Here is a 26,337-nt window from a genome sequence, read left to right as displayed (position 1 = left end):
ATTAAATAAAATATGGCTCAAGTAGGCTTATTATGACTGACAGGGTTTTAGACCTATAATAAACACATCTTAAGGCGCATGTCTCTATTTACTGCTGATTAAAGTGAATAGTAGTGGGTGGAGCATTAGGTAAACAGTGTGCCTCAGTGATCGTTCGGAAATGTCAAGTTTGAGAGTAGGCTACTGTAACGTGTTTCTTCATCGGGGTCAAAATGAATATTAGAATAATATTAATAATTAATTATGCCTCTGCTGCAACAAGGGCCACTGGGCCTCCACTATTCAAAAGCACTGCTACAGTTTCTGGTGATCATGGCAATGCAGTAGCAAGTCCACAGAGGTTACTCTTTATGATTTGACATTTACAAAGGAATCTGTAGAGAATGATTTGACATTTACAAAGGAATCTGTAGAGAATGTCAATGTCGAATTAAATTGATATTTGTTCACTGAACAATAATATAAACACAACATGTAAAATGTTGGTCCCATGTCTCCTGAGCTGAAATTTATTTATTTTATTTCACCTTTATTTAACCAGGTAGGCCAGTTAAGAACACGTTCTCATTTACAACTGCGACCTGGCCAAGATAAAGCAAAGCAGTGCGACAAAAACAACACAGTTACACATGGGATAAACAAACGTACAGTCAATAACACAATAGAAAAATCTGTATACAGTGTGTGCAAATGAAATAAGGAGGTAAGGCAATAAATAGGCCATAGTGGCAAAGTAACATTTTAGCATATTAACATGGGTGATAGATGTGCAGATGAGGATGTGCAAGTAGAAATACTGATGTGCAAAAGAGCAGAAAAAAAACATATGGGGATGAGGCAGGTAGTTGGTTGGAAGGGCTATTTACAGATGGGCTGTGTACAGCTGCAGCGATCGGTAAGCTGCTCTGACAGCTGATGCTTAAAGTTAGTGAGGGAGATATGAGTCTCCAACTTCAGTGATTTTTGCAGTTCGTTCCAGTCATTGGCAGCAGAGAACTGGAAGGAAAGGCGGCCAAAGTAAGTGTTGGCTTTGGGGATGACCAGTGAAATATACCTGCTGGAGCTCGTGCTACGGATGGATGTTGCTATGGTGACCAGTGAGCTGAGATAAGGCGGAGCTTTACCTAGCAGAGACTTATAGATGACCTGGAGCCAGTGGGTTTGGCGACAAATATGTAGCGAGGACCAGCCAATGAGAGCATACAGGTCGCAGTGGTGGGTAGTATAAGGGGCTTTGGTGACAAAGCAGATGACACTGTGATAGACTGCATCCAATTTGCTGAGTAGAGTGTAGGATAGTCAGTTTTACGGGGGGTAAGTTTGGCAGCATGAGTGAAGGAGGCTTTGTTGTGAAATAGGAAGCCGATTCTAGATTTCATTTTGGATTGGAGATGCTTAATATGAGTCTGGAAGGAGAGTTTACGGTCTCGCCAGACACCTAGATACAGTGCCTTGCGAAAGTATTCGGCCCCCTTGAACTTTGCGACCTTTTGCCACATTTCAGGCTTCAAACATAAAGATATAAAACTGTATTTTTTTGTGAAGAATCAACAACAAGTGGGACACAATCATGAAGTGGAACGACATTTATTGGATATTTCAAACTTTTTTAACAAATCAAAAACTAAAACATTGGGCGTGCAAAATTATTTAGCCCCCTTAAGTTAATACTTTGTAGCGCCACCTTTTGCTGCGATTCCAGCTGTAAGTCGCTTGGGGTATGTCTATATCAGTTTTGCACATCGAGAGACTGAACATTTTTTCCATTCCTCCTTGCAAAACAGCTCGAGCTCAGTGAGGTTGGATGGAGACCATTTGTGAACAGCAGTTTTCAGTTCTTTCCACAGATTCTCGATTGGATTCAGGTCTGGACTTTGACTTGGCCATTCTAACACCTGGATATGTTTATTTTTGAACCATTCCATTGTAGATTTTGCTTTATGTTTTGGATCATTGTCTTGTTGGAAGACAAATCTCCGTCCCAGTCTCAGGTCTTTTGCAGACTCCATCAGGTTTTCTTCCAGAATGGTCCTGTATTTGGCTCCATCCATCTTCCCATCAATTTGAACCATCTTCCCTGTCCCTGCTGAAGAAAAGCAGGCCCAAACCATGATGCTGCCACCACCATGTTTGACAGTGGGGATAGTGTGGTCAGGGTGATGAGCTGTGTTGCTTTTACGCCAAACATAACGTTTTGCATTGTTGCCAAAAAGTTCAATTTTGGTTTCATCTGACCAGAGCACCTTCTTCCACATGTTTGGTGTGTCTCCCAGGTGGCCTGTGGCAAACTTTAACCGACACTTTTTATGGATATCTTTAAGAAATGGCTTTCTTCTTGCCACTCTTCCATAAAGGCCAGATTTGTGCAATATACGACTGATTGTTGTACTATGGACAGAGTCTCCCATCTCAGCTGTAGATCTCTGCAGTTCATCCAGAGTGATCATGGGCCTCTTGGCTGCATCTCTGATCGGTCTTCTCCTTGTATGAGCTGAAAGTTTAGAGGGACGGCCAGGTCTTGGTAGATTTGCAGTGGTCTGATACTCCTTCCATTTCAATATTATCGCTTGCACAGTGCTCCTTGGGATGTTTAAAGCTTGGGAAATCTTTTTGTATCCAAATCCGGCTTTAAACTTCTTCACAACAGTACCTCGGACCTGCCTGGTGTGTTCCTTGTTCTTCATGATGCTCTCTGCGCTTTTAACGGACCTCTGAGACTATCACAGTGCAGGTGCATTTATACGGAGACTTGATTACACACAGGTGGATTGTATTTATCATCATTAGTTATTTAGGTCAACATTGGATCATTCAGAGATCCTCACTGAACTTCTGGAGAGAGTTTGCTGCGCTGAAAGTAAAGGGGCTGAATAATTTTGCACGCCCAATTTTTCAGTTTTTGATTTGTTAAAAAAGTTTGAAATATCCAATAAATGTCGTTCCACTTCATGATTGTGTCCCACTTGTTGTTGATTCTTCACAAAAAAATGCACTTTTATATCTTTATGTTTGAAGCCTGAAATGTGGCAAAAGGTTGCAAAGTTCAATGGGGCCGAATACTTTCGCAAGGCACTGTATTTATAGTTGTCCACATATTCTAAGTCAGAACCGTCCATGGTAGTGATGCTAGTCGGGCGGGCGGGTGCGCGCAGCGATCGGTTGAAGAGCATGCATTTAGTTTTACTAGCATTTAAGAGGAGTTGGAGGCCACGGAAGTAGTGTTGTATGGCATTGAAGCTTGTTTGGAGGTTCGTCAGAGACCTGGCCGGGTGGTGCCAGAATAACAACCTATCCCTTAACATGACCAAGACTAAGGAGATTATTGAGGACTACAGGAAAAGGAGGACCGAGCATGTCCCCATTCTCATCGACGGGGCTGTAGTGGACCAGGTTGAGAGCTTCAAGTTCCTTGGTGTCCACATCAACAACAAACTAGAATGGTCCAAACACACCAAGACAGTCGTGAAGAGGGCACGACAAAGCCTATTCCCCCTCAGGAAACTACAAAGATTTGGCATGGGTTCTGAGATCCTCAAAAGGTTCTACATCTCCAACATCGAGTGCATCTTGACTGGTTGCATCACTGCCTGGTACGGCAATTGCTCGGCCTCTGACCGCAAGGCACTACAGAGGGTAATGCGTACGGCCCAGTACATCACTGGGGCTACGCTACCTGCCATCCAGGAACTCTACACCAGGCGGTGTCAGAGGATGGCCCAACAAATTGTCAAAGACCCCAGCCACCCCAGTCATAGACTGTTCTCTCTAATACTAGTATGGCAAGTGGTACCGGAGTGCCAAGTCTAGGACAAAAACGCTTCTCAACAGTATTTACCCCCAAGCTATAAGACTCCTGAACAGGTAATCAAATGGCTACCTGGACTATTTGCATTGTGTGCTTCCCCCCCCACCCCTCTTTTTACGCTGCTGCTACTCTCTGTTTGTCATATATGCATATTCTTTACATACCTATTGTTCACCTAAAACGTTTTTTGCACTATTGGTTAGAGCCTGTAAGTAAGCATTTCACTGTAAGGTTATACCTGTTGTATTCAGCGCACGTGACAAATAAACTTTGATTTGAATTCATTTATTTCAGTTGAATTATTTACTTATATGAACTGTAACTTAGTAAAATCTTTGAAATTGTTGCATGTAGCATTTTATATTTTTTGTTCAGTATATTTAAAGCAGTAGCTTTTCTTATTGTTATTGTAGATTTTTGTGTTTATTATTATTGTAATATGGATAACCTGGCTAAGCTAGCTAGCTACAGTGTCAACCATGTAATGTTAGCTAGCTAACGTTAGTTAGATTAACCGTTCAGCACAGCCTACTCCCACTCCATTGCTCTTTCTCAATCTCTGTGTGTGTAAATGTCATTGTTTTTATGACAAGGCCTATAAGCATATCTGTCATACAGTGCATCATATCGGTAGGATTTTTGTGCAAAATAGCTAGCAACTAGAAATAAAAAATGTTTATTTTTTGGGGGCTTGAAGCAGCACAACTGAGGGGAAGGAGAAGTGGCCAGCCAAGAAAATAAAATACTATTTAAGGTGGAAAAGAGAGGTTCGGAAGAGAATGAGGATGGAGGGTACATTCTACCTTGGCAGGAAAGACATGATTGAGTTGATTATGGCAATTCATATCTGCACTGTTGGATTATTTATTACTACCTTGATGTTGATGTTCATTTCCACGCTGAAATGTGTCTGATTTGCATACTAGTAACATGATTGATGGTGGAATGTCGATTCTTGTTTGACTGTTGTATCACTAACCTGATCCTCCTTGATATTTCATTCTGAGGAAAAAATGAAACATCACACTTGGTGAAAATCTTTCACTTGCGTTCACCATCACATGTACTTGAAATTATATTGTGAAATGAATTTGATTTAATTCTATTGAAATTGCTAAATTATTCCAATGTATTATTAAGTCAACCTTGATTGAGACTCTGTTTGGTGTCTTCCTGTGCTGGAGGACATCTGCACTGATGGTGCTGGGACCCTTAAATAATAAATGAATGTCAAATCAACAAGTTGTTGTTCTTTTTGTTTGCTGTAACAGTTTACCTTAAGGTGTAAAAGAATTGCGAACTACATTTGTAACTAGTACTTAAATAGTTTTCTGACTAAAAACTGTTGTAGTTTCTTAAGAGGGCTACTTTTACTTGAGTAAATGACAATCTAAGTAACAGTACTTTTACTTAAGTACAGAGTTTCAGTACTCTACCCACCTCTGCAAGTTAGAGAACAATGTACCGGCAATGCCGGAAGCCTTTTGATTGCCAGCAGGCCACGTCAACGTGAGGAACGTATGTTGTGCATTTTATTACGGGTTTCAAATGTTCTATAACAATGGAAATTCCATCCTCATCGATTGTATGTAGACAGCTGCTCATTGAACAACTCATTCTAAAATCATGGGAATGAATATGGAGTTCAAATCAAATGTTATTCGTCATATGCGTCGAATACAAAAGCTGTAGACCTTACCATGAAATGCTTACTTACAAGCCCTTAACCAACAATGCAGTTTTAAGAAAATAGACTTAAAAAAATAGTTACTGAATAAACTAAAGTTAAAAAATATTGAATAAACTAAAGTAAAAAGAAAAAACAAGAACGATCCTATATACAGGGGGTACCGGTACCGAGTCAATGTGTGGGGGTACAGGTTAGTCGAGTTGGTCCCCCCTTTGCTGCTATAACAGCCTCCACTCTTCTGAGAAGGCTTTCCACTAGATATTGGAACATTGCTGCAGGGACTTGCTTCCATTCAGCCACGAGCATTAGTGAGGTTGGGCACTGATGTTGGACGATTAGACCTGGCTCGCAGTCGGTGTTCCAATTCATCCCAAAGGTGTTCGATTGGGTTGAGGTCAGGGCTTGTGCAGGCCAGTCAAGTTCTTCCACACTGATCTCGACAAGACATTTCTGTATGAACCTCGCTTTGTACACGGGGGCATTGTCATGCTGAAACAGGAAAGGGACTTCCCCAAACTATTGCCACAAAGATGGAAGCACAGAATCGTCTAGAATGTCATTGTATGCTGTAGCGTTAACATTTCCTTTCACTGGAACTAAGGGGCCTAGCCCGAACCATGAAAAACAGCCCCAGACCATTATTGCTCCTCCACCAAGCTTTAGAGTTGGCACTATGCATTGGGACAGGTAGCATTCTTCTGGCAGCCGCCAAATCCAGATTTGTCCATTGGACTGCCAGATGGTGAAGCGTGATTCATCATAACAGAGAACACGTTTCCACTGCTCCAGAGTCTAATGGTGGTGCGCTTTACACCACTCCAGTCGTCGCTTGGCAATGCTCATGGTGATCTTAGGCCTGTGTGCGGCTGCTCGAATATGGAAACCCATTTCATGATGCTTGCGACAAACAGTTATTGTGCTGAAATTGCTTCCAGAGGCAATTTGGAACTCGGTAGTAAGTATCGCAACCGAGGACATACGATTTTTACGAGCTAGGCACTTCAGCACTCGGCGGTCCCGTTCTGTGAGCTTGAGTGGCCTACCACTTCGCGGCTGAGCCGTTGTTGCTCCTAGACGTTTCCACTTCACAATTACAGCACTTAAAGTTGACTGGGGCACCTCTAGCAGGGCAGAAATTTGATAAACTGAGTTGTTGGAAAGGTAGCATCCTATTACGGTGCCACGTTTAAAGTCACTGAGCTCTTCAGTAAGGCCATTCTACTGTCAATGCTCGTCTATGGAGATTGCATGGCTGTGTGCTCAATTTTATACACCTGTCAGCAACTGGTGTGGCTGAAATAGCCAAATCCAATAATTTGAAGGGGTGTCCACATACTTTTGCATATATTTTATACATCTCAATAAAGTATGCTGACAGCTAACATACGTCAAAATATGTCGTAATTAAACCGGTCACACAATGCACAATCTAATCAGTGCATATCATGTTGCCTCCCTAGGCGTTACCATCCTGTGTTATTGGGCATGACTGGGCATGATTGAAATCAAAACCCAAACCCCAAATATCTGAGGATTTAGGAATCCTCCCTAAATCGCACAAATTTCCTTTTGGAAGATGCTGACTTTATGAGAAGAATGATCCTACCTACACTTTTTTTGTCAATGTGGGTACTACAATATATAGTGTATCATAAACTTTTGTTTAAGGTAAAGAAAAATATTAAACTTCTCATACTATGAAATGGTATGAAAGAATTTCACATCTGGAGCTGTTTTTCTTTGCCAGGAAAAGTATCTGATTTTATAATAAGTGCGAGTAAGTGCCTGTGTAATAACTTTCACTTGTTTCACCTCTACATCTATTCTAGTATGGGAACAGCATGTCTATGTTAATGTTGTTTCTGGCTGAGGATGTTAATGAGGGTTGGATCAAGAGGAACGCCTGGAGCGAGAAGTTGCCCTACATATTTAAATACTTGCAACAGTCCTGCTACATTACCACCATGGGCGATATTGACTATGTGTCACAAGACAACAGTAAAGTCAGCACACTATCCAGTCAGGAAGTACATTGCTACCCGATGTTGAGTAGTTATGTTTCTGTTTAGTTCCAGATGATAAATTCATTTACAGTTTTTGGAAAGTATAAATGGAAAGTATAAATGTGTGGGAACTGACTCAAATGTAACACAGAGCCGAATTTGGCTGGGTTGGAATCCAAGCTGTAAGGGGTCTCACAGCCCAATATTTACAGTGCCTTCAGAAAGTATTCACACCCCTTGACTTTTTCCACAGGTTGTGTTACAGCTTGAATTTTAAATTAATTCAATTGAGATTTTTTGTCACTGACTTACACATAATACTCCATAATGTCAAAGTGGAATTATGTTTTTTTGACATTTCTACTAATTAATACAAAAGAAAAGCTGAAACGTCAATAAGTATTCAACCCAACCCCTTTGTTATGGCAAGCCTAAATAAATTAAGGAGAAAATGTTGTAATAAATAAATAAAAAATGGGCTTAACAAGTCATATAATAAATTGCATGGACTCTGAATGATAATAGTGTTTAACAAGATTTGTGAATGACGACCTCATCTCTGTACCCCACATACAATTATCTGTAACATACCTTAGTTGAGCAGTACATTTCAAACAGACATTCAACCACAAAGACCAGGGAGGTTTTCAAAAGCCTTGCGACGAAGGGCACCTATTGGTAGATGGGTAAAAATAAGAAAGCAGACATTGATTATCCCTTTCAGCACGGTGAAGTTATTCATTACACTTTGGATGGTGTATCGATACACCCAGTCACTGGAAGGAAACCGCTCTGGGATTTCACCATGAGGCCAATTGTGACTTTAAAACAGTTAGAGTTTTATGGCTGTGACAGGAGAAAACTGAGGATGGATCAACAACATTGTAATTACTCCCCAATACTAACCTAAATGACAGAGTGAAAAGAAGGAACCCTTTACAAAATAAAAATATTCCAAAACTGTTTGCAAAAAGGCACTAAAGTAATACTGAAAATATGTGGCAAAGCAATTCACTTTTTGTCCTGAATACAAAGTGTTGTGTTGAATTGGATTTGCCCCTTCAACATATTACTGAGTACCAAGCGCCGTTTTTTTTTTAAAGCATACAGTAGTGGTGGATGCATCATGTTATGTGTATGCTTGTAATAAGGACTGGGGAGTTTTTCAGGGAAAAAAATGTATGGAATGGAGCTAAGCACAGGCAACTGTAACGGCCGTTGGTGGAAGAAGGTGAGGACCTTCATTTATTAAATAGAACTGAACACTAAATACAAAGTACCAAAAAGAACAACCGAAACAGCGCCGTCAGGTACAAAACAGAAAGCAACTACCCACAAAACCCATGTGGGCAAGAGCTACCTAAGTATGGTTCTCAATCAGAGACAACGATAGACAGCTGTCCCTGATTGAGAACCATACCCGGCCAAAAACAAAGAAATAGAAAAACATAGAAAAAGGAACATAGAATGCCCACCCTAGTCACACCCATGCCTAACCAAAATAGAGAATAAAAGCCTCTCTATGGCCAGGACGTGACAGCAACATCCTAGAGGAAAACCTGGTTCAGTCTGCTTTCCACCAGACTCTGGGAGATGAATTCACATTTCAGCAAGACTTAAAACACAAAGGCAAATCTAAACTGGAGTTGCTTACCTAGAAGACAGTGAATGTTTCTGAGCGGCAGAGTTACAGTTTGGACTTAAATCTACTTGAAAATCTATGGCAAAACCTGAAAAAGATTGTCTAGCAATAATCAACAATCAATTGGACAAAGCTTGAATAATTTTGAAAATAATAATGGGCAAATGTTGCACAATATTTGAAATTGTTGTATGATGCGTATATATTTCTGTTCAGTATACATTTCCATCTTTGCTCAAATGCATGCAATGCCTGACAATATACCAGAAATGCAATGCTATAACGTCTATTCTACAGGGTGGCCAAAGTGGTTCCTAATTCAGCTTATTAAATTCATTTTTAGGTATTGATCCGCCAAGCCAAAACTTTGTCAGTGATATAATAAACATTGTGACAGTGAGTAAATGTTTTTCTTTTTGATTTCACCTAATTGTAACATAATGTCCTAAAGAGAACATATTAAACTTAAGTTTTCACACCTCAAGAGGTAACAAAAAAGTCAATATATAGGAAGTGCCTCTCTTAAATAAGTACCTGAAATCGGGCGCTAGGCTGTTTTTATATTTTTGTATTGTAGTTTTTATCGATTTAAACAAAAACTATATGTTTTACAATGCTTCCACAATATGTCAAAGTGTAGGTCTAGGTCTTGTGCTTCCAATGAGTCGGCCCTCCAACTGGTAATTACTAGTTAAATCAGCCATGAATCCCCTTCTGATCGGGGTACTGTGGCCCCATCCGACAATACCCCCGGACAGGGCCAAACAGGCAGGATATAACCCCACTCACTTTGCCAAGCACAGCCCCCACACCACAAGAGGGATATCTTCAACCTACAACGTACCATCCTGAGACAAGGCCGAGTATAGCCCACAAAGATCTCTGCCAGGGCACAACCCAAGGGGGGGCGCCAACACAAACAGGAAGATCCACTCAACCCACTCAAGTGACGCACCCCTCCTAGGGACGGCATGGAAGAGCACCAGAAAGCCAGTGACTCAGCCAATGTAATAGGATTAGAGGCAGAGAATCCCAGTGGAGAGAGGGGAACTGGCCAGGCAGAGACAGCAAGGGCAGTTTGTTGCTCCAGTGCCTTTCCGTTCACCTTCACACACCTGAGCCAGACTACACTCAATCATAGGACCTACTGAAGAGATGAGTCTTCAATAAAGACTTAATGGTTGAGACCGAGTCTGCGTCTCTCACATGGGTAGGCAGACCATTCCATAAAAATGGAGCAGTAAAAAGCACGACAGCCCACTTGAGGTTTGCCAAAAGGCACGCAAAAGACACTCAGACCATGAGAAACAAGCATCACGTCTGGAGGAAACCTGGCACCATCCCTACGGCGAAGCATGGTGGTGGCAGCATCATGCTGTGGGGATGTTTCTCTGCGGCAGGGAGTGGGAGACTCAGGATCGAGGGAAAGATGAATGGAGCAAAGTACAGAGAGATCCTTGATGAAATCCTGCTCCAGAGCACTCAGGACCTCAGACTGGGGTGAAGGTTTACTTTCCAACAGGACAACGACCCTAATCACACAGCCAAGACAACGCAGGAGTGGCTTCGGGACAAGTCTCTGAATGTCCTTAACTGGCCCAGCCAGACCCCGGACTTGAACCCGATCGAACATCTCATGAGAGACCTGAAATTAGCTTGTAAAGTCATACTCAAGAAATCTCGAGGCTGTAATCGCTTTCAAAGGTACTTCAACAAAGTACAGAGTATAGGGTCTGAATACTTTTTAAATGGCCAGAAGCAAAGAACTTTCTTCTGAAACTCGTCAGTCTATTCTTGTTCTGAGAAATTAAGGCTATTCCATGCGAGCAATTCTGTGAAGGGAGTAGTACACAGCGTTGTATTTCTCGCTTGGAATAGCCTTCATTTCTCAGAACAAGAATAGACTGACGAGTTTCAGAAGAAAGTTCTTTGCTTCTGGCCATTTTGAGCCTGTAATCGAACCCACAAATGCTGATGTTCCAGATATTCAACTAGTGTAAAGAAGGCCCAGTTGTATTGCTTCTTTAATCAGGACAACAGTTTTCAGCTGTGCTAACATAATTGTAAAAGAGTTTTCTAATGATCAATTAGCCTTTTAAAATGATAAACTTGGATTAGCTAACACAACATGCCATTGGAACACAGGAGTGATGGTTGCTGATAATGGGCCTCTGTACACCTATGTAGATATTCCCCCCAAAAATCTGCAGTTTCTAGCAACAATAGTAATTTACAACATTAACAATGTCCACACTGTATCTGATCAATTTGATGTTATTTTAATGGACAATTTTAAAAAATTTCTTTCAAAAAGAATGACATTTCTAAATGACCCCAAACTTTTGAACGGTAGTGTATAAAAAAAGTATGTGGACACCCCTTCAAATTATTGGATTCAGCTATTTCACCCGCACCTGTTGCTGACAGGTGTATAAAATTGAGCACATCGCCATGCAATCTCCAAAGACAAACATTGGCCTTACTGAAGAGCTCAGTGACTTTCAACGTAGCACAGTCATAAGAAGCCTCCTTTTCAACAAGTCAGTTTGTCAAATTTCTGCCCTGCTAGAGCTGCTTGGTCAACTGTAAGTGCTTTTATTGTGAAGTGGAAACGTCTAGGAGCAACAACGGCTCAGCTGCAAACAAGCTCACCCATCTACACAGAATGACAAAGTGAAAACATGCTTTTATAATTGTTTTCACATTTATTGAAAATTAAGTACAGAAATATTTAGCTTATATAAGTATTCACACCTTTGCTATGACACTCCAAACTGAGCTCAGGTGCATCCAATTTACTTTGATCATGCTTAAGACGTCGCTGCAGCTTGATTGGAGTCCACCTGTGGCCAATTCAACTGTTTGGACATGATTTAGAAAGAAACACACCTGTCTATATAAGGTCCCACAGGTGACAATGCATGTCAGAGCAGAAACGATAACATGAAGTCCAAGGAACTGTACTGAACAAAAATATAAACACAACATGCAACAATTTCAAATGTTTTACTGAATTACAGTTCATAGAAGAAAATCAGGCAAATGAAATAAATTCATTAGGCCCTAATCTAAGGATTTCACATGACTGGGCAGGGGTGTAGCCATGGATGGGCCTGGGAGGGCATAGGCCCACCCACTGGGGAGCCAGGCACACCCAATGGGAAGCCAGGTCCAGCCAATTGGAATGTGTTTTTCCTCACAAAAGGGCTTTATTACAGACAGAAATACTCTTCAGCATCCCCCCTCCTCCTCCCCCTCATCAGACGATCCCGCAGCTGAAGAAGCTGGATGTGGAGGTCCTGGGCTGGCATGGTTACGCGTGGTCTGCGGTTGTGAGGCCGGTTAGATGTACTGCCAAATTCTTTAAAACGACATGAACATTTAATTCTCTGGAAACTGCTCTGGTGGACATTCCTGCAGTCAGCATGCAAATTGCAAGCTCCCTCAAAATTTGAGACATCTGTTGGTATTGTGTTGTGTGACAAAACTTCACATTTTGAGTGGCCTTTTATTGTCCACAGCACAAGGTGCATTTGATTTGATTTTGATTTGATTTGACCTGTGTAATGATCATGCTGTTTAATCAACTTCTTGATATGCCACACCTGTCAGGCGGAAGGATTATCTTGGCAAAGCATACATTTTCACTAACAGGAATGTAATCACATTTGTGCACAACATTTGAGAGAATTAAGCTTTTTGTGCATACAGAACATTTTTTAAATTTTTATTTCAGCTCATGAAATATGGACCAAAACTTTACATGTTGCATTCATATTTTTGTTCAGTATATGTTTCAAATTATTTTTTTTGTGAGAATAGGGTAAGGAGTCAGCAGCATGTGGAATTCGTCAACGCAATAACTATCCAAACCCTTGTATCAAAGATCAAAATATTTTTTTTTACACATTCATAAATTATTTACAAATATAAATGAAAGAGCAACTAAATCGACTTCTCTGGTTGAAAACGACATATGTGGTATCGGTAGTAGTAATAAACATAAATTCTTGTCCAAAAATTGACAACAAATTGTAAGTAGAATACATTTGGTCATAAAGTCAGTATTTTCCAAAACTGAGATATGTGAGATTTAAGTAATCCATGACGTTTCTGATGTCCTTGGATATTTTAGGGTTTGGTTTGAATTTCAATCATGCTCACTTGCTCATCAACACTGGACAGCTGGCAGCACCCGTCTAAATGATCACAGTAAAACATGCGAGGAGAACTGTCATGCAATAAGGATGAACAGGGAAACAGATGTGTGCTATACTATCGTAGCAGCGTAATTAACCTACTGAGTCATTAGCACTTGACGCTTTGGACATGTTTGAGTGACAGGAGAAAATTACACATTCAGTTATGGCCAAATATATTGGCACCCTTGCACTTTTCTTAAATAATTCCCTATTTCCTTTAAAATAAAATAGAAATCTATGAAAAAAAAAAATACACGTTTGGTAAAGACAGATAGCATGGACAGAATAGTAGCCATCAATGAGTTTGCAGCACTTTTCTACTAAAGGTTTGCTGCACTGCTCTAAATATTCAATGTTTGAGGGCTGCCCTCCACCAACTACTGTTTTCAGCTCTCGTCATAGGTTTGGAATGGGATTCAGATCTGGACTCTTCGCTGGCCACTCCAGAACAGTCCAGCATCTCTTCTTGAACCTTTCCTGGGTGCTTTTGATGTGTGTTTGGGGTTGTTCTCCTGCTGGAAGACCCACAACCTTTAATGGAGACCCAGTTTTTTGACACTGGGTTGAACATTGGATTACAAAACACCCGGTAATCTGCTGATTTCATGATGCTATGCACACGTTAAAGGTGCCCAGTAACCCCCAATCTTTGATTTCAGAGAGGTTGTTTTTTTAATTGAATTCTTAATTTGGTCATTGGTAAACATAGGAAGACCCCGCTGCTGAAGCTGACAGAAGAAAGCCTGATAAACATTTTCAGAATCCCACCTAAACAAGCATAAATCCTGGGGAAAATGTTCTGTGTACCAATTAAACTAAATTAGAGCTCTTTGTGAATACAGATCTGACGACAATAAAAATAACATTTCGTCGTCAGTAAACACAGGGATGATTTGCAATCCATCGTCAGTTCCCAAAACATTTTAAGAACTAGATTGACTGTGTGCTTCATCTATAGTATTTGGCACATGGCTGTTGTCCTTCAGCCCTCCTCCTTCACTAGGACTGAATGGAGCTCACAGAACAATGACAAAATCTTTGATTAAAACTTGTGCCTGAGGCGCAAGAAACACAAACTGTTTCCCCCAGAAGTCCAGCTGAAAGGCATAGTAGGAGTCATAGGTTGCGTTTACACAGGCAGCCCAATTCTGATCGTTTGCCCAATTATGCACAAAATAACTTATTTGAGAACCCCCCCCGCCCCCCCAGAATAGGGCTGCAAGTGTAAATAGCCTTAGAGATGTTATCAGCAACTTACTTGCATTTACTGTTCCGCCCCAGCAGATGTTGACTACAGTGACAGATAACGTTATCTTAGGATACAGTAGATTTGCGTTCACAAGGGAACAGTACTGGGAACAGTACTGCTGAGTAGAGCAACAATTGCGGGTAAAATGCACTTATTCCATCTGATTTTCCTTAGAAGCTGGGAAACACATTCTTGGCAAAGGGACACCACTTCAGACACCCTATTCAATAAAGGAAGAGTGGGGGTTTTCAAGAGGTTTCAAATTAAACGCCTCTCTTGTTGTTAATTGAACTAATATAAGAATATGTGCATTAGCTCATTTCCAAACAGGATGCAAGGATTATGTATAGGCAGTGTTTTGTATCTACTTTTGTAAACTCCCTTAATGATGGACTGTTCAGTCCTAAAATAAATCTACTGTTGTGTCACTAGCAATTCGCAGAAACTACCCCTTTCTAAGAAATACATTGGTTTGTCATTTTCAGAAATTCTGACAGAAATAATTAAGCAAAGAAGAAACCACTATCTACAGTAAAATCTGGTCTTGTTCTCTGTTTATTGTTCAGTTCAGATCTCAATTAATGTTTTTATGAGGACCATTTTCATGCGTCATATAATACATTTCCCCATAGGAGGTGACACACAGAATAACTACAGTATGTTGTAAAAGTTACGCTTGTCACGACAGATTTCCTCCTCTTCCTCTGAAGAGGAGGTGTAGCAAGGATCAGACCAATATGCAGCGTGGTAGGTGTCCATGGTATTTAATAAAAAAACTCACCATGAACACAATTACAAAACAACAACATGAACTGGCAACGAAACAGTCCCGTGTGGCACAAACACTGACACAGGAAACAATCACCCACAAAATACCCAAAGAACATGGCTGCCTAAATATGGTTCCCAATCAGAGACAATGATAAACACCTGCCTCTAATTCAAATCAAAGACATTTTTTATTTGTCACATGGTTAGCAGATGTTAATGCGAGTGTAGCGAAATGCTTGTGCTTCTAGTTCCGACAATGCAGTAATAACCAACAAGTAGTCTAACTAACAATTCCAAAACTACTGTCTTATACACAGTGTAAGGGGATAAAGAATATGTACATAAAGATATTTTTTGGGTCGCCGGCTGGGATCCATTCCGTTGTCCTGGTTGAAAGGCAGAACACAGGATCCGCTTCGCAAAAATCATATTCTTGGTTGTACTGATGGTGAGTTGACGCTGATCTTATATTCAGTAGTTCTTCTCGACTGTATGTAATGAAACCTAAGATGACCTGGGGTACTAATGTAAGAATTAACACGTAAAAAAAACAAAAAACTGCATAGTTTCCTAGGAACGCGAAGCGAGGCGGCCATCTCTGTCGGCGCCGGAAGTAAATTGAGAACCAATCTAGGCAACCATAGACTTACATAAACACCTAGACCAGAAAACACCCCATAAACATACAAAACCCCTAGACCAGGAAAAACACATAAATACCCCATGTCACACCCTGACCTAACCAAAATAATAAAGAAAACAAAGATAACTAAGGCCAGGGCGTGACAGCGCTGGTATGTATTTTATAGCTGACAAAAGGTGCCAGTAACGGGAGAAACATTATGTTAATATGGATAATGAATGGGAAATTATTTGTTTTCCATAAGTAGAGATGGAGTCCTCCATCGAGGTCTTGAGATGCAGTAGGGCTGATTTGGTTAGATACATTTTATAGCTTGAGCTGAATGTATCTATGATCTTCAATGTGTTTGGGAGTGATTGAGATACATTGTCTAGATGTACTAGAATATCGTCTTCATATTATGAAATTATGTAATCAATAGATTTGAGTGAAATTGGTGTTATTTCCTTCAGTTGACAAATTGTCTGTGCCAGGGGTTCCATGGATAATAAGAATAGCAAAGGTGAATTGCCTTGGATTGCCTTGCACGCTTCTAGTGATTGTGAATGGAGCAGATATTGCCTGTTATAACTATGGCTGAGGGATTGGCATGTAGTATTTGTATCATATTAATGAAATTGGAGACAATTCCCATATCTTCTAAGTCAGACCAGAGATATGACCATTCTAGCATATCAAAACGTTTTCTGCGTTGAGAGATAATACAGCCCAAGGAGCTGTTGTTTCTGATATGTAATATTTGTCGGAGGTTATCCGAGGAAATACGCTATTTAACAAACCCTCTTTGGTCCTTGTGGACCAATTTAGGTAAGTAAGTCTCGAGATGGGACAACAGTGAGAACACTGGGTGGTGTCCTTTCCTTTTAAAAAAATAAATAAAAGCGAAATTAGTCCTGTATTCACATCTCTCCCTGTATTAAAAATTTGGAGCAATAGTGGACCTAATTGATTCCAAAATGTTTACTAAACCTCAGAAGGAATACCGTCCCATCCAGGTGATTTGTCTTTATTCATGCTATCCAATGCCCTTTTTAGATAATTGAGAGAGATTTGGGCTCCCAGTGAGGTGGCCTCCTCTGTTTTAGAAAGGACTTAGTCTGGCTTGGTGTGGATTTACAATCAGAGGTGTACAGTTTTTTACAGAAGCAGGGTAATATTGGATTGATTAATTGGGTTCTGAGAGTAATTCCCTTGTTTCAGATTCAATAGTTGCTATATCAGCCAATTGATCATTACTGCATAGCATGTCGACCAGTAAACAACTGGAACGACTGCCATGGAAGTAATGGTCGTACTCAATGGATGGCTAATTCTGCTCTCTGTCTTATCCATAGGGCGGCGCACAATTGGCCCAGTATCATCTGGGTTAGGGGAGAGTTTGTCCGGGGTAGGACGTCATTGTAAAATAATAATTTATTCCTAACTGACTTGCCTAATAAATAAAGGTTAAATAAACTCAAAATAAATTGAGTTCTGTCTTGACTTTGTAAAGAGTAATAGCTACGTGGTATGAAAAGAGAGTTTGTTGAACGTGCTCTAACACAGTTAACACTAGAACCACTAGAGCAGTAATTTGGACTGCTCATGAATGTCATTGTTTTATTACTCTGCTCTTTAAAACGTCATGTCCCCTTCTGTCCTTGACTTTTCCTAAATAAGTCTATATAATGCACTGTCGTTGTTAGAATCTTAATATCACAAACAGAACTGTAGTTATAACCAGATTTAGGAGGGCGTGTCATTTTTTGAATAGTCACCCCCCATTGCCCCTTCTTCTCCTTCTCGCCATTCTATTGTATTGATTTATTCTAATTATAATCTCAAAATGGTATGTACCCTACAGTTGGAGTCAGAAGTTTACATACACCTTAGCCAAGTACATTTAAACTCAGTTTTTCACAATTCCTGACATTTAATCGTAGTAAAAATTCCCTGTCTTGGGTCAGTTAGGATCACCACTTTATTTTAAGAATGTGAAATGTCAGAATAATAGTAGAGATAATGATTTATTTCAGCTTTTATTTCTTTCATCACATTCCCAATGGGTCAGAAGTTTACATGCACTCAATTAGTATTTGGTAGCATTGCCTTTAAACTGTTTAACTTGGGTCAAACGTTTCAGGTAGCCTTCCACAAGCTTGCCAAAATAAGTTGGGTGAATTTTTGGCCCATTCTTCCTGACAGAGCTGGTGTAACTGAATCAGGTTTGTAGGCCTCCTTGCTCGCACACATTTTTTCACTTCTGCCCACAAATTTTCTATAGGTTTGAGGTCAGGGCTTTGTGATGACCACTCCAATACCTTGACATTGTTGTCCTTAAGCCAATTTGCCACAACTTTGGAAATGTGCTTGGGGTCATTGTCCATTTGGAAGACCCATTTGCGACCAAGTTTCAACTTCCTGACTGATGTCTTGAGATGTTACTTCAATATATCCACATAATTTTCCTTCCCATGATGCCATCTATTTTGTGAAGTGCACCAGTCCCCCCTGCAGCAAAGCACCCCTACAACATGATGCTGCCACCCCCATTCTTCACGGTTGGGATGGTGTTCTTCGGCTTGTAAGCCTCCCCCTTTTTCCTCTAAACATAACAATGCTCATTATGGCCAAACAGTTCTATTTTTGTTTCATTAGACCAGAGGACATTTCTCCAAAAAGTACAATCTTTGCTCCCATGTGCAGTTTCAAACCGTAGTCTGGCTTTTCTATGGCGGTTTTGGAGCAGTGGCTTCTTCCTTGCTGAGTGGCCTTTCAGGTTAGGACTCAATTTACTGTGGATATAGATACTTTTGTACCTGTTTCGTCCAGCATCTTCACAAGGTCCTTTGCTGTTGTTCTGGGATTGATTTGAACTTTTCGCACCAAAGTACATTCATCTCCAGGAGACAGAACGCGTCTCCTTCCTCAGCGATATGATGGCTGCGTTGTTCCATGGTGTTTATACTGGCATACTATTGTTTGTACAGATGAATGGGATACCTTCAGGCGTTTGGAAATTGCTCCCAAGGATGAACCAGACTTGTGGAGGTCTACAATTATTTTTATTTTGGTTTTCCCATGATGTCAAGCAAAGAGGCACTGAGTTTGAAGGTAGGCCTGAAATACATCCACAGGTATACCTCCAATTGACTCAAATGATGTCAATTAGCCTATCAGAAGCTTCTAAAGCCATGTCATAATTTTCTGGAATTTTCCAAGCTGTTTAAAGGGACAGTCAACAATTGATTGAAAATGTACTTGTGCCATACACAAAGTAGGTGTCCTAACCAACTTGCCAAAACTATAGTTTGTGTACTAGAAATTTGTGGAATGGTTGAAAGACGAGTTTTAATGACTCCAACCTAAGTGTATGTAAACGTCCGACATCAACTGTATATCAGTCCACTGAAACCAAGACATCTTATCAGTCTACTCTGGCCTACTTGGAGTAGGCTATACAGTGAAAGTGTACGTAATTTACAATCCAAGAAGACAAAGTCGAATGGATGCACATGTTATTCGGAGCCTCAGTCTGAACCAACGCGTCCGAGGCCTACACTCAAAAAGACAGAACAGTGCGCACTGAGCAGGTGCCCGCGCCACCAACAAATTAAACGAACAAGCCAATGACAATGTAGATTATCAGCACAAAATGTAATCACTGAGAGAGATTCTACATCTCAAGAAAAATACAACATCAGCAACACACTCACCAGCTTAAGACGTTTATGTGACGTGGACATGCTCCAGCTGATGCCATTGCGTGAGTAAGCACACCATGTAAGCACAAGCTGATAATAATTGACATTTCTTTTACTGCTGTCATATGACACTTATATTCATTATAGATTTTGTTTTTACATAGCCTATTGCCTCCAGTAACATAAACTCCTGAAAATGCTATTGTGTTCTTTGAAGTATAGATTTTTTGGTGTTCCAAATGTTATCTAACACCTTCGGAAACACAGCCAAATAATTATTTTTGCGATAGCAAATAGAAAATGTATTAATTACATTGTTAGAATGTTGCAGTCAGAATGACTGCTCATTAGACTGAAGGGCGGTTCCCCGAGACCCAGCGGTTCTTGTGTTAACAACATATCCAAATCTTCGTTAATTGTGATTTATTCAACCCAGATACAAATGCAGTTGGATTATTTTTTATAAAACCTTCCGGGGGTCATTGACTGAATGTTTATTGATCATTATGAATGAATTTAGTTAAATTTCAAATTGATCACAGAATGTAGGATTTTTGTAGTAATGAAACTTTGAAACACCATCTTGTGGCTCTTTTAGGAGATTCTGCAAGTTGAAGCTGTCACTTAGGAAGCAGGGTGGTCAGAATCATATGTTGAATTAAAATGTTCTTGATTAAAGAAAATAGAGGTGTAGATTGCAGTATGACATTGAATAGTGAGAATGATTTATGCCTGTTTGAGTAGAGAGTGTACTCTTTCACTTTAGGATTATGTGCTCACCAGGCATCAATGAAGCGTACACATTAATAAAGGGAATTTTCTTTCCATTATGGATACATTTAAGGAAAGTGATTCTACCTTTTTGGTCTTTGCCTTTACCCAAGATGGTAATTTTGAGTTTCTTATGCATCATTATGATTACACCTTTAGTTTTGTTTGGGGCTGATGAAAAAGCAGCCAGTTTGTACAAATGGTTCTCTATTCTATGTGAGTCTTTTTGGAGCAGCTGTGTTTCTTGGAGCATTGCTATATAAACATGGTTTCTTGCTGGGATATCAAGACAGCTGGAACATTTAATAGGTTCGTTTAGGCCTTCCAAGAGAGAATAGCTAGCGTTGTCATTGTTTTTATTTTTTAACAATGTATTATTAATAATGTAATAGTTATCTTTAGTGTTAATAAGCCCATGGATTAAGTAAGATGGAGCTGACAGACATGGCAGCTCTGCTTCTAGCTCCTAAGCAACTTTGTAGTATTTAAAAAAATGATTTTTGGTTATTTCTTACATTATTAGCCCAGAATGTGTTTTTTGTTATATTACATACAGCCGGAAATAACTTTTGGATATCAGAGCAGTGGTGATTCACCAGCATTCTGACCAGAAATACGACTTTCCCGAATTATATACTTTGTTCGTACCCCCAAGGCAATTGGACTTATCCCAGAGGCTGCTTCAAGATGCCGCAGGTGGAGAAGAGGTATTCTGAGTGAACTTCCACTGCTTCCGAGTATATTAACTGGGGTGGCAGGTAGCCTAGTGGTTAGAGTGTTGGACTAGTAACCGAAAGGTTGCAAGATCAAATCCGTTGTTCTGTCCCTGAACAAGGCAGTTCACCCACTGTTCCTAGGTTGTAATTGAAAATAAGAATTTGTTCTTAACTGACTTAGTTAAATACATTTTAAAAAATTACTTTATGTTAATGTTAGTCTCTGGACAATAAAGTAGAAAAGCTCAGGGCGAGGATCATGTTTCGGAGGACGCATGACTCCACCTTCGCCTCTCCCGAGCCCGTTGGGGAGTTGTAGTGATAAGAGAAGATTGGAAATCAGGGAGAAAAAAGGGGGATAAAATACAAAAAGAAGAATATTAATAGATATACTGTCCCCATCCATACAGCCAGCTGAGTTCTTAGTACATTGTGCAGACAGGAATAAAGAAGAAATGCGGAGGTGTATGTTTCATGATTAACTACTCATGGTGTGATTGTGGTGGGATTGTGATAATGTACAGGAAGTCCATTTGTTCACCTGATCTAGAATACCTCACAATCAAATGCCGACCGTATTACCTCCCAAGATAATTCTCTTCGGTTATAGTCAGCCTTCTATATTCCCCCTCAAGCCAATACCACGATGGCCCTCAATTAACTTTGTGCAAACTTGAAACCACATATAGAAACTTGCACCTGTTTGAACTTGCTACCTTTGCCTCTTATACAGGTAACAAGTTCAAACAGGTGCAATTAATACAGGTAATGAGTGGAGAACAGGAGGGATTCTTAAACAAAAACTAACAGGTCTGTGAGAGCCGGAATTCTTACTGGTTGGTAGGTGATCAAATACTTATGTCATGCAATAAAATGCAAATGAATTACTTAAAAATCATATAATGGGATTTTCTGGATTATTGTTTCTACATGCTTTGTAATTAGGAAAACCTGCAAAATTGGCAGTGTATCAAATACTTGTTCTCCCCACTGTATGTGGCAGGGAATCCAGACAATCACAGACTACAAATGGAAAACCATCCACATCAGAGACACCGACGTCTTGCTCCAGGACAAGCTAAACACCTTCTTCGCCCACTTTGAGGATAACACAGTGCCACCAACGTGGCCCGCTCCCGAGGACTTTGGGCTCTCGTTCTACATGGCCGACTTGAGAAAGACATTTAAGCGCGTCCTCAGAGCAAGAGCAGACCAGCATGTTCAGACCAGCCGGCTGGAGTGTTAATGAACATATTACATCTCTCCCTATCCAAGTTTGCTTCAAGATATCCACCATTGTTTCCTGTACCCAAGGAAGCAAAGGTAACTGAGCTAAATGACTATTGCCCCATAGCACTCACTTCTGTCATCATGAAGTGCTTTGAGAGGCTAATTACTAAGGATCATATCACCTCCACCTTACCTGATACCCTAGACCCACTTCGATTTGCATACCGCCCCAACAGATCCACAGACGATGTACATACATATGAACCACGCTGTTATGTTCCCTAAAGACAAACTTAATTAGAAATACTAGTTGCTAACCGCTAGCTAGCTTAGTGATAGGGGATATCTCGCCTTTCATTTCATCCTTGCTACCTATTTTTTGGCTTCTGTTATTTGGCTGTCTCCTATTTTTTGGCTGTCAATTGGCTTTTTTAAAAAACATTTAATACACAGACCTAAAAGGGATTTTATGTATTTGAAAATGTGGGAATGTGTTTGCCATTGGGAAGAATATAAACAGATACTTTTACACAAACTTTACGGCTAAATACAACAATGCGATGTCAAAACACATTTTCATTGAGGTTAAAGAAAGTGTGCTTTATCAATAAACCTGATTTTGCTAACCGTTACTTTGGACAAAATTAAGTCAATATTCAATTCAAGGGGCTTTATTGGCATGGGAAACATGTGTTAACATTGCCAAAGCAAGTGAGGTAGATAATATACAAAAGTGAAATAAACAATAATAATTAACAGTAAACATTACACATATAGAAGTTTCAAAACAATAAAGACATTACACATGTCATATTTTATATTTATACAGTTTTGTAACAATGTACAAATGTTTAAAGTACACAAAGGGAAAATGAATAAGCATAAATATGGGTTGTATTTACAATGGTGTTTGTTCTTCACTAGTTGCCCTTTTCTTGTGGCAACAGGTCACAAATCTTGCTGCTGTGACGGCACAATGGAATTTCACCCAGTAGATATGGGAGTTTATCAAAATTTGATTTCTTTTTCGAATTCTTTGTGGGCCTTTCTCAATAGCAAGGCTATGCTCACTGAGTCTGTACATAGTCAAAGCTTTCCTTAAGTTTGGGTCAGTCACAGTGGTCAGGTATTCTGCCACTGTGTACTCTCTGTTTAGGGCCAAATAGCATTCTAGTTTGCTCTGTTTTTTTGTTAATTCTTTCCAATGTGTCAAGTAATTATCTTTTTGTTTTCTCATGATTTGGTTGGGTCTAATTGTGTTGCTGTCCTGGGGCTCTGTGGAGTGTGTTTGTGTTTGTGAACAGAGCCCCAGGACCAGCTTGCTTAGGGGACTCTTCTCCAGGTTCATCTCTCTGTAGGTGATGGCTTTGTTATGGAAGGTTTGGGAATCGTTTCCTTTTAGGTGGTTGTAGAATTTAACGTCTCTTTCCTGGATTTTGATATTTAGTGGGTATCGGCCTAATTCTGCTCTGCATGCATTATTTGGTGTTCTACGTTGTACACAGAGGATATTTTTTGAAGAATTCTGCATGCAGAGTCTCAATTAGGTGTTTGTCCCATTTTGTGAAGTCTTGGTTGGTGAGCGGACCCCAGACCTCACAACCATATGGGCTCTATGACTGATTCAAGTATTTTTAGCCAGATCCTAATTGGTATGTTGAATTTTATGTACCTTTCGATGGCATAGAATGCCTTTCTTGCCTTGTCTCTCAGATCGTTCACAGCTTTCTGGAAGTTTCCTGTGGCCCTGATGTTTAGGCCAAGGTATGTATAGTTTTTTGTGTGCCCTAGGGCAACGGTGTCTAGATGGAATTTGTATCTGTGGTCCTGGCGACTGGACCTTTTTTGGAACACCATTATTTTGGTCTTACTGAGATTTACTGTCAGGGCCCAGGTCTGACAGAATCTGTGCATAAGATCTAGGTGCTGCTGTAGGCCCTCCTTGGTTGGTGACAGAAGCACCAGATCATCAGCAAACAGTAGACATTTGACTTCAGATTCTAGTAGGGTGAGGCCGGGTGCTGCAGACTTTTCTAGTGCCCGCGTCAATTCATTGATAAATATGTTGAAGAGGGTGGGGCTTAAGCTGCATCCCTGTCTCACCCCACGACCCTGTGGGAAGAAATTTGTGTGTTTTTTGCCAATTTTAACTGCACACGTGTTGTTTGTGTACATGGATTTTATAATGTCGTATGTTTTATCCCCAACACCACTTTCCATCAATTTGTATAGCAGACCCTCATGCCAAATTGAGTCAAAGGCTTTTTTGAAATCAACAAAGCACGAGAAGACTTTGCCTTTGTTTTAGTTTGTTTGGTTGTCAATTAGGGTGTGCAGGGTGAATACATGGTCTGTTGTACGGTAATTTGGTAAAAAGCCAATTTGACATTTGCTCAGTACATTGTTTTCATTGAGGAAATGTACGAGTCTGCTGTTAATGATAATGCAGAGGATTTTCCCAAGGTTACTGTTGACACATATCCCACGGTAGTTATTGGGGTCAAATTTGTCTCCACTTTTATGGATTGGGGTGATCAGTCCTTGGTTCCAAATATTGGGGAAGATGCCAGAGCTAAGGATGATGTTAAAGAGTTTTAGTATAGCCAATTGGAATTTGTTGTCTGTATATTTTATCATTTCATTGAGGATACCATCAACACCACAGGCCTTTTTGGGTTGGAGGGTTTTTATTTTGTCCTGTAGCTCATTCAAGGTAATTGGAGAATCCAGTGGGTTCGGGTAGTCTTTAATAGTTGATTCTAAGATTTGTATTTGATCATGTATATGTTTTTGCTCTTTATCCTTTGTTAAAGAGCCAAAAAGATTGGAGAAGTGGTTTACCCATACATCTCCATTTTGGATAGATAATTATTTGTGTTGTTGTTTGTTTAGTGTTTTCCAATTTTCCCAGAAGTGGTTAGAGTCTATGGATTCTTCAATTACATTGAGCTGATTTCTGACGTGCTGTTCCTTCTTTTTCCGTAGTGTATTTCTGTATTGTTTTAGTGATTCACCATAGTGAAGGCGTAGACTCAGGTTTTCTGGGTCTCTATAATCTCTCTCTCTCTCTCTCTCTCTCTCTCTCTCTCTCTCTCTCTTTCTATCTCTATCTATCTATCTATCTATCTATCTATCTATCTATGTATTTAGTTAGCCTAGTTAGACAGAAATTATATGAAACATCTGAAATTTTCTACAGTGAATGATGAATTTGGAATGTAGAAATCTCAAGTGAGGTTTGGGTAAGACTATGGTTCCAATCATCATTTTGGTTCCAATCATCATTTTTAAGAGCAAATTAGGCTACCTGCTCAGGACATTACACACGTCTATGGATAAAAAATATATATCAATAGTTAACAACCTCATGACTCATAATACTGCTCAATGCCCAACATCCGGGTGTGAAACCAAATGTTCTTCATTTCTAGTGGTAATTTCTGATGGTGTGCTCAATCAAAAAAGTGCTGCACATCTGTACAAGGTTGTAAAAGCAGAAGATTATATTGTTAACTCTCCAGATAGGTCTACTAGCGTAGCCTAGCAAACGTGAGTAACAACATGTAAGACGTCACACAACAATGACACATTTGCATTACATGCTACTCTACAACTAGTGTTTGATAAGGTATTATCCAGTTGTAGTAAATATTTTGCCACCAGATTGCTTTATCATTGTATGATACTCATGTTAAATCATATCTGCAGATGATTGGATGTGTTTCATGTCATCTCAGCTGCTTGTACTAAAGACGAAGGCACCTTTTGTTTCCTCTATTTTTATTGTCAGCTGGCATTCAGTCACAAGTTTTCCCTGCGAAAACACTCAAAAGGTAGCTTACCTAGAGAATAAGTGTTTTCTACGAGGGTAGACAATATGACAACACCCATCAAGTTACTTTTGTTTATACTTGTTTTGAATGAAGTACCTC

The sequence above is a fragment of the Oncorhynchus clarkii genome, chromosome 2 (assembly GCF_045791955.1).
Source record: "Oncorhynchus clarkii lewisi isolate Uvic-CL-2024 chromosome 2, UVic_Ocla_1.0, whole genome shotgun sequence".
NCBI lineage: Eukaryota > Metazoa > Chordata > Actinopteri > Salmoniformes > Salmonidae > Oncorhynchus > Oncorhynchus clarkii.
The sequence above is the reverse complement of the archived record's forward strand: the minus strand, read 5'-3'. Positions refer to the sequence as shown.